The sequence below is a fragment of the Mirounga leonina genome, unplaced genomic scaffold (genome assembly GCF_011800145.1).
Source record: "Mirounga leonina isolate KUSES-001 unplaced genomic scaffold, KU_Mleo_1.0 Mir_201, whole genome shotgun sequence".
NCBI classification, from domain to species: Eukaryota; Metazoa; Chordata; class Mammalia; order Carnivora; family Phocidae; genus Mirounga; species Mirounga leonina.
In genome coordinates this window covers 26,763,174-26,773,852 of record NW_023270504.1, presented here as the reverse complement: position 1 = coordinate 26,773,852, position 10,679 = coordinate 26,763,174, and positions in this window count along the sequence as shown.

Sequence of the window (10,679 nt, the reverse complement as noted above, 5' to 3'; positions counted from 1 at the left end):
TCTTCAAATATCCTCTCTGCCTTTTCTCTTTCTCTTTTCCTACTGAGGTTCCCACAATGTGTTATGTTTGCCTAATGGTGTCCCACACGTCCCTTTGGCTCTGTTCACTTTTCTTCAATCTTTTTTCTTTCTGTTCCTTAGAAATAATCATTTTCATTGTCCTCTTCAAGTTTGCTGATTCCTTCTTCTGCCTGCTCATATATGCTTTCAAATTCCTTTAGTGAAATTTTCATTTCAGTTATTATACTTCTCATCTGCATAGTTTCTTCTAGGTTATCTCTAGGTTTTCTCTTTATTGATATTTGCATTTTGTTCATACATTGTTTTCTCGGCTTTCTCCACGTTTCATTTAGTTCTTTGAACATCTTTAAGACAGTTGTTTTTTGTCTGTTTGGTTTTTTAAGATTTTATTTTTATTTTCTTTATTTGAGAGGGAGAGGGAACATGAGAGAGAGCATGAGTGGGGGAGAGGAACAGAGGGAGAGGGAGAAGCAGGCTCCCTGTTGTGTGGGGAGCCTGACATGGGGCTTGATCCGAGGACTCTGGGACCATGACCTGAGCTGAAGGCTGATGCTTAACTGACTGAGCCACCCAGGTGCCCCAAGTTTTTATAGTCTTTGTCTAGTGGATCTGCCATCAGGTCTTTTTCAGACACAATTTCTGTTGATCTACATTTTTCCTTTGAGTTACACTTTCCTGTTTCTTTGTATGCCTTGTGATTGTTGTTGAAAACTGGACATTTGAATCCAATGGCTGAAAGTTTAGAATTGAGGCTATAAGCTATTAGTATTTGTCATTCATAAAAGCATTAAGTGTAAGCAGTAATATCTTCCTACTCCCACATGATACCAAATCAGATTATAAAGTCCCTTAAATTAAAGGATCTCTATTCTGATTGGAAAAAGTATTCTTTTTTTTTTTTTAAGATTTTATCACTTATTTGTCAGAGAGAGAGAGAGAGAGCACAAGCAGGGGGAGTGGCAGGCAGAAGGAGAAGCTGGCTCCCCACTGAGCAAGGAGCCTGATGCTGGACTTGATTCCAGAACCCCAGGATCATGACCTGAGCCGAAGGCAGAGGCTTAACCAACTGAACCACCCAGGTGTCCCTGGAGAATTCTTAAAGAACCTAACCCAGAAAGATTTTAGGAGCTTAAGTTCACATAAGTTAGGGTAATCTTTGGCAAACAAGATGAATTTAATAATTTTGATTTAATAAAAACAGCTATGTCTTTTATGATTTATCAGTATTACACATATAATGCAAGTATACATTTTTATTTTACTTTGATATGCTCTTCATAAACTTATACAAATCCAGCAAGCTAGTATTACTTCTACTTAATGTTTAACATCATAAAAAATATAAATTTGTGTTAATCAAATTGAATATTATTCTGACAAACCTTATTTTAACAGTTATTATATTTTATAGTATTGTTGGCTTGATGGTAAATTTCCAGCATGTTTATGTAACTTAAAACACAGGTATTGAGTTATTTAATGGATATTCATTGGATACTTTGATCATTTCTAAGTAAGATAGAATACTGAAATACTAATGGTTAAAAATAGTTTATATGCTTTTGCTTATTATTTTTTATTATGATAGAGAAGCTATATCTTTGGGTCTGTTAATAAATATGTCCATTTCTGCCACTTGGTTATAAAGGGATGTATATGGCTGTAGGAAGTTGTTTTATGTGTGTTCGTGCGTTCTGCTAGTATGCACCTTAGTTAGTGTATAACAGTTTACAGTTATATACTTCCCCTCCCCCACATATTTTTTATGAAATAGAAAAAATGGAAAGCACTTTGCCTAAAAGTTTTTATTAGTATAACTTAACTATATTTAGGAACAATGGTTTCAGGGAAATCCAGTGGTGTACATTCTTGTTTTTATAGGAACTAAAGGTGAAACCTGGTAGAAAAAATTTCTTATTCTTGACTTCCTACTCTCAGGATAGCAAGGAATGGAGGCCTTTAAAAGTTCAATTTGAGCTTCCTTATGAAGACTTCTGGTAAAGCAAACTTAAGGCCCATCTGATTGCTATATCTATATAAATAATCAACCAAATCTGATGAAATTAGCCTTATTTTGTGATCAAAATTACTTTATTTTGAGATTTATCAAAATGGAGGCAACTGTAGGGGGAAAATTGTGCTCCAACAGAAAACGATACATTGTCTATCGTCTACAGATTAAACATTGTTTACAGCCTTTCACATAATCTGATTCTGATTCTGTGGGGGCTATTTTACAATTGTAAACTGTAGATAATTGACAACAATGCAGAATAAGTCTACATGTCTGTAGACATGTAAATTCTGCCTACTGGAGGTTCAGCTGACTTCCCTTCTCCACTGTGGAAGAGGCCACTTTGGCCTCTCTTTGCGCATTCATTTCAATATTCCTGGTCTATAATCCATCTCTTTCTTTATTCTCCTTTGAACTGGTTGTAACACCTCACTAATTACCTCATTAATGAGTTAAATAAAATCTTTAACATGTGTTCCTTTTCATATCTGGTTGAGAGTCCGGATTTTACCCCCCCTTTTTTTTTTTGAAAATTATCCCTTATATTACCTACATATTTAAAGATAGGCTCATTCTCTGCAAATAGGCATGTTTCATAATTGGGCTGTAACCTGTACAAGAAAGTCTTATGATGCATATGTGGGGCTTTTTCTTTTATCTTTTTTCAATTCTTTTCACAGATAATTAAAAAAATATAGTGTAGAATGAAGGGGGGGAAATCAGAGGGGGAGATGAACCATGAGAGACTATGGACTCTGAAAAACAAACTGAGGGTTCTAGAGGGGAGGGGGGTGGGGGGATGGGTTAGCCTGGTGATGGGCATTAGAAGGGCACATTCTGCATGGAGCACTGGGTGTTATACGCAAACAATGAATCATGGAACACTACATCAAAAACTAATGATGTGATGTATGGTAATTAACATAACATAATAATAAAAAAATATATAGCATAGTATGCAGCTTTATGATGGAGTATAAAGAATTGTGTTAGCTTGCTGTGTTTATAGGTTTTATTGTCCATTTACATTTTTTAAACCTAAGAAGTGTGTACCCTAAGTCCATTATTCTACTTGATCCAGGAGAATTTTGCAAAAGTGGTTGATGAAGCCATAGTGACTGACTGAAAGACTAACCACCTGTGTTTTTCTATCAATGCAGTCTATAATCAAATATCCATCTCTTCCAAACCCCATTGCCCCTTTGCAATCTTTAACTCTTTCTCTCTTTATACGGTAGTATCATGAGCAGCTGGAGAAGGTGGATGCCAAATTACTTCTGAGTTTTTCTTATTTAAGGCCAGGGAAAATTTTCACATCCATGAAGGAGACTATAAAAAGGGTTAAGGGGTTTAATTTTCTCTCCTCAGCCATCTTCTGTTCCAGTACCTTAGTTTGAAGTCAACATATATACCTACCATCTTATTCTTCTTCACCTCTAGCTCTGTTAAATATACTTTATGAAATTTTCCCTGACCACTTCCCACTTTGATCTGTTCTTTAAACAGCTATAGCGATTATTGCTAGAAAATCCATTTGGCAAATTATCATGAACTTCTTATATTTAGGGTCTACTGGTTATTTAGAACTTTTTGATTATTTTTATATTTTCACATGTATATTTTTTATTTTCCCAAATTAATAGTAAGGTCTATGAGGGCAGAAATTTTTTTCTTTCTTTTTTTTAAGATTTTGTTTATTTATTTGAGAATGAGAGAACGAGCAGTGGGGAGGGCTAGAGGGAGAGCGAGCGAGAGAGAGAAGCAGACTCCCGCTGAGCCCCAACGTGGGGCTCGATCCCAGGACCCTGAGATCATGACCTGAGCCTAAGGCAGACGCTCAACCGACTGAGCCACCCAGGCGCCCCTCTTTCTTTTTTTTTTTTTGCCTCCCCCAGAGTCCTCCTCCCTTAATGAAAAATCATGACTTTTTCTGTTTATTTGATTTAGTATTGAAATCTATCTATCTTTTGTTTTTCTACATGAAAGAGCAGAGGTAAATAAAAGATCTGATAGAAGCAGTTTTGGTTGGCACTTACTCTATAGTAATTGGCTATTTATTATCTATATGTTTAATGTCTTAGATTTGTTAGTGTTTTCTCTCTCAGGCTACATAAGATAGACCAAATAGATTTTGAATAAACAGAAGATGGGTCATGTAACATTACATGCAAATAGGTGTTTGAGAAATATTAATACTAAGGATGAGAATTGCCATAGTGATTCCATTAGATTATGAGATCCTTAAAGAAAAAGAATTCTGTCTAATCTGTTTTTATATCTCTGACCCTAGGACTCAGCACAGAGTCTATGCCAGTGATCCATGTCTGTCCCTCAACTCCAAGTCTACCCTTCTTTGCCTTGTTCTGTGACACTGGAACTGGACCCCTCTAAACATTTCTTCTTTGGCAGCTGGCTTTGTTAGTAGAGGGCACTGGAAAGACGCTGCACTTCTGGCCCACTTGAACCCTCTGGGAAGTGTCTTCGGCCCCAGCAGGCTAGTGCTCCTGTGGCAGCCACACTCTCTCCAAAGAGATCTCAAGCCACCTTGGCTGAAGAAGAGGGAGCTTCTGTTAGTTCTTAGTCTTTTCCTGTTCACTCTCTTGCAGCCTAGGGGTAGTGGCTGCTCTCTACACTTGCTACTTCTGGAATTCTCAGAGTCTCCTTTTACAGCTTTTAGTAGTTAACTATCTTTCACTAAATTTTTTAATATCACATTATTTGCTATGGTTTCCATCTTCTGACTGGACCCTGACTTACAGTGCCTGATACTAAGTACTTAATAAATGTTTGTTGAATGATGACGGCAGAATGATAATGTTACTTAGATGAGACCTTATAGTTCTGAGAATTTTGAGGCATCCTACATTTCAGAAAATAGTTTCTATGAACTTTGTAGACATTTGTTTGAAATCCAATCCCCTTCTGTTTGAAAATTAAAGAAAATTTTACAGCTGTAATATATAGGTTTTGCATTAATTATACTATATTTCTTCTATGAAATTACCATATATGGGATTTTCCCCCCAAAGCAATAGGGATAAGAATTTTTTATTCTAGGGCGCCTGGGTGGCTCAGTTGGTTAAGCGACTGCCTCCGGCTCAGGTCATGATCTTGGAGTCCCGGGATCGAGTCCCGCATCAGGCTCCCTGCTTGGCAGGGAGTCTGCTTCTCCCTCTGACCCTCCTCCCTCTCATGCTCTCTGTCTCTCATTCTCTCTCTCTCTAATAAATAAATAAAAAAAAAATCTTAAAAAAAAAAAAAAAAAAAAAAGAATTTTTTATTCTAGAGGAGTTCATGTTGTTCCCCAAGAATTTCAAGTAAGTAGTGAGTAAGTAAGAGTAGTGAGTAAGAGAGGTGAGGAGTGGTCGTGGAGTTCATAAGTCTATTCTTAATGGTATTCCACATTATTCCTAAATTAGTATTTATAAAGAAGTCGACCCTTACCATTTTCCAGTCCTGGGGTTGGCTGTCTCCAGGTGAAAAGACACCAACTTTGCATACTCCATTTTGGCTTTGTAACCAGTCAACCCTATCCGACATCTGGAAGTAGAAAAAAAATGAGAAAGGGTCATCAAAGGACAAGTTACATGAAATTAATGAGAAATAAACAAATGGCTGAGGTGTGGAAAATAGGAGCAATGCTTTCAATAGAGACCTGTCCCAAGAGCTTCTTCAACCCACAGGACTCTAGATCTCTTCATTCTCAGTTCTCAGTTGCATTAAGATTTCTTAAATACATGTATCTCTAGTACTGAGACCAGTGTCTGCTATGTGCTAGAGGTGCTTAATATGGATTTGTTCGTGAATGAACCTATGTAACCATGTCCTGCTCTATGTGTCCTTGCTTGACAACCTTTCCACATCCTGGATTTTCACTAAACACTCAAAACTCAATGCGATCAAGATAGAATTAATTTCTCTTTTCTCTGCCTGTTCTTGTCCCACTAACTTATTATTTTTTGCCCCAACTTACTTTTAAGTAATATATGCTTCATTTTCATTAATTTCCAGAGCACTAACTTAACTTATATTAGCAGTAGTAAGTCTAGTAGCTCCTCCTTAAGACCAATCCCTCCCTCCAAATAGCCAAAGGTGGGGAAATTCTTAGTCTCCATGGTTCAGCCAAACTTCTGGATGCCAAGAGAAAGATGCCACGTACACCATCCAATGGACCTTTGCGTGGATGCCCTTGCTGATGTTGATTGTTCCATAACCCTCCCAATACTTTGCTCTACTCCCTAATCTCAGTAATGGCACTGCCATCTAGCCAGTTTTCCAAACCAGAAAACTGATAATCGTTTTAGCTGTCTTCTCCCATCCCAAGCCTCCCTCTAACTGCTACCACTCTCTTCTTTCATTTGTTGCCACTTTTCATGAAAGAATTGCTTATACTTGCTTTTTGCTAACCTCAAAATTTAGCATAACAGCCCCTATTCCTTTGGTCTTAGTCTTGTCCACTTTCCTTAGCATCGCATCTTATTGAAAACATGGCTAATTATCATATTTGTCCGCTGATAATCTACAAGTATGAGAGGCTTCTCTTTGACATCTTTTTCCATGCCAGACTTCCATTACCAGGCTTCCACACTGAAGTTCCCTTCTTTCATTATAAACTTTGCTTACATCTCTACTTCTCAACAAGGTGGAATAAGATGGTCAATTTTTTCCTCTCTAATGTAAATATCTTTAAGAAATATATATATATATTCATATTTGGTTAGAATAAAATAAAACATTTATTTAAAATTGTTAGAGGGGCACCTGAGTGGCTCAGTCAGTTAAGTGGTTAAGCTTCTGCCTTCAGCTCAGGTCATGATCCTGAGGTCCTGGGATCCAGCTCCTGCTCAGTGGGGAGTCTGCTTCTCCCTCTGCCCCTCCCCCTGGCTCCTGTGTGCGTGCGCTCTCTCTCTCTCTCTCTCTCTCAAATAAATAAAATCTTAAAAAAATAAAATTGTTATAAGTTGTTTTAAACTGTCACAATAAAGTCCAAAAGCTTATCCTATTTTTTTTACAGTGAAATTTAATTTTATAAAAAATTGCTTGAAATAAGCATTATTAAGAGTTGAATATCTGGTTAATTGGAAATGTTTATTTTAAAGGACTTTGGGCAGTGGTGGGGGTTGACATCTCCCTCAAAATAAAACCAACACAAATCAAATACAGATTACACATGATTTAAGCTTATTTATAAATGGATTTATTATTTTTCTTATATAGACTATTATAAGTAATTATTTAAAAAAATAGAAGACCTTTTGAGAGCTACTTGTCCTTTGCTCCCACAAGGATTTGTACCTGTTTTCACACCCTAATCACTAACTCAGATTAGGAACACTTTTTCTCTTACTCTTCCTGACACTGTAATACAATAGTTTCCTTCGGTACACAGTGGGTTTTCCTCCCTGATTAGATGTTAGAATCACCCAGAGAACTGTTTAAAGATACTGAATCTGAGATACTACCTCCCAAGGAATCCATTTCAGTGGTTTTGGGGTGGGGAAACTTAGGCATTCAATTTCTTAAAAGCATCCTGGGTGATTCTAAGGTACATCAACATAAGAATGAGAATCCCTGGAGATTCTGAGAAAAACTGGCCAGCTCCAGATTTATTTTTATTTATTCTTTTCTTTAAAAATTTTCTAAGATTTCCTAACATTCTTCAGTATCTTAATTTTTTTTTTTACAACCATAACAAGGGAGTTCTTAATGTCTATGAAGTTAAGCCTTGTATTGTCTCTCAGCAACTATTATATGCTAATATTCTTATGCTTGAGTAAGCATATTGCCATGAATAAAGGAATGGATGTTACTATTACTTGGACAGAGAATGAGAAGACTTGGAAACAGGTTGCTCTGAACTGTTGATAGACCAAGTGAGAGCCAGAAACTTACCTTTCAATCTCCAGTTGATATTTTATCTTAATGAATTACTTCTAATAGAAAATGACAAAATCAATAGGGGCTCCTGACTTATTTAAGCTATATATTGCAATTTAAAAGCAAGAATGAAAATCAAGTACAAAAGTAAGGAAATTATGTGATCACTTACTCTTACTGAGGACAGGTTCTGAGATATGAGGAAAGTTCGTGATTAATTTGTTGTTGTCTTCACTATCCCTAAATTTATCCAACCCTCCTGCCATGAAATATAAGGGATCTGCAATGGAAAGACACAAATAAAAATGACTAATTTTACCTATGAGCCCTATTGCTCTTATTACCAAATAATGATTTTGACTTACTCATTATTTTTCACATGTAGTACACAAGTCATGAGTACAAAAATGACATTCAGATTTATAGTCCAGATCTTAATCAGGGTGTAGTCTGATGTTCCCAGATGACCAAAAAAAAAAAAGGTTAAAAGGTTCCACCTTCTGGCCAACACTTTCTGAAATAACTATTGTTATTCTCCACTCTCAAATCAGTAATAATCATAAAGGCTTATTTAACAATGACAAAACTAAAAGTTTTTAGCTTAGTCTCAAACTTCTTGATTAGGAGGTCAGAAAGTAAGTAGCTAGAATGAAGAATAAGTGTCCTGAATTCATGGATCTCAAAGCACTTTGTAAATATTCTTTTGAGGACTTGGGAGAAATACACATCTTCATGTTGTAAAGGGAATTTATAGTTAATGTTAGATCTAGCTTCCAGATCAAAGATCTTCCTTGTACTTCCTCTTCTAAGACATTTAAATAGAAGACATTAGGGCATTGTACTCTCATATTGGAATATCCATGCACCTCCTCCTCCCCCCTGTGATGTCTTTCTAAATCCCACCCTTGCTTGATAGCTCAGGACAAGCTTACCACATCTGTGAAATATTTTCTAAGTACCTAACTGAATGTGATTGCTCCTCTATCAAAGTTTCCATCATATTTTGCTTCAACCTTTACATCCCATCTAGCACTTTAATTGCTCACATATATTTCATCTCTTTTATTAGCTGGCTTTCTGAGGACAGATGCATTTTCTTACTCATGCTGGTATCCCTCACAGTAACTAGTGTCTTAAGTTGGTGCTTAATAATCACCTGCTGAAAGAATGAATATAGGAATACTGCCTATTTCAAATTCCAGATAGTATAATCTTTTCTTTCTTTCTTAAATAGGAGAATCTGAGAACAACAAAAAAATGGTTTGCTCAAGTTTGCTATGGTGGTAAGCCATTTCTTGAAGCTTGATTCCTTTTGGGGATACATTCACCCTAGAGACATATCCAAGGTATATTTATCCAATGATTTATTAATCATTTATCCAATGATTTATTAAGCCACACATTCAGGCTTTCTTGAAGCTTGATTGCTTTTGGGGATACATTCACCCTAGAGATATATCCAAGGTATATTTATCCAATGATTTATTAACAGAACTTCCTATCCCAATAATACAAATAAATCAACAACCTTTTAGTCATATATATCCAGCAAACACTTAACACTTATATGTACTAATGTTTTTATTCTATTTTCTTTGTCTTCTGCATTTTTATCTGCATCCATGAAGCTTCTTTTAGACTTTAAACTCCCTAAATTGTCCTGGCTAATTGTATTTATATGAAGTACTTAAATATCTTTTGATGATAATGATATTCAGACTTCTAAATCTGTATACATTTCCCATAATGAAATGAAAAAGAGGGAAGGAAAATCTAGACTTTAGTGGAGCCAATAAACAGATTGATAAATATCTTAAGTTCAAAGCTGGTGAATAATATCCTGGAGTTAGGGTAGAAAATAAAAGAGAAAAAAGATGATTTGTATTACCTATTAAATTTGATGAGGAAAGAAAGCTAACTCTATACAATGTATAGATAAATGGATCCTAGAAACCATTTATTCTAACACCCTCATTTTACACATTAAGAAACTGAGGCCTAGAAAGGGAATGTTAAAAACACTGGATATATTCCTTTAAGTATTAGAGCTCTGCAGGTTAACATCCCAGAAGCTATGAAATTTTTCTATGCCAACAGAGGGATCCTGCGGCCCATAGAAGGATACCCCTTAAAAATGCCAATGTGGTTACTACCTCAGTAATAATTGAGGAGGAGTGCAAATCGTGAATGTCAGCCAGAGAGGGCATAGCACAGGGATTTGGTTATGGGTTATGGTTCCTGTACTTCAGACCGTAGCTCTATCTCAAGACATTTTTCTCCTACATCCATCATAAGCAAGAGGCTCCTGTTTATTCAAGGTTCTTAAAGTCACAGAAAAGCCCAAATTACAGGCAACATAAATGGAGATTTTGCAGGGTGATACATACCTGATCAGGTTTTAAAGTTTATTCAACCAAGTTTTATTACTAGTTTTAAAAAGGAAGAATATATTCATTTATATCCATTCTCTTTTTCTCTCTCATTCCCTTCTTCTAAGTGCCTGGCACATTGTACACAGTCAATAAATTTGGTTATTGCTGACATCAGTTACAATTGATTTTGTTTAAATAAGGATTAGAAGTGTGTGTGTGTCTTTTCCCTTGGTGATACCATTCACTATTAAACTTCTCTGTGGATCTCCTCCGTTTTCACTTTCCCTTAGCTTCTTCCTCTGGTGTACGATAAATACAGACACTTTCTCCACATGGCTATATATATATCCTGTCTTTTCCAATTCTCTGTTGTCTAGCCAAGACTTCAGAAATAA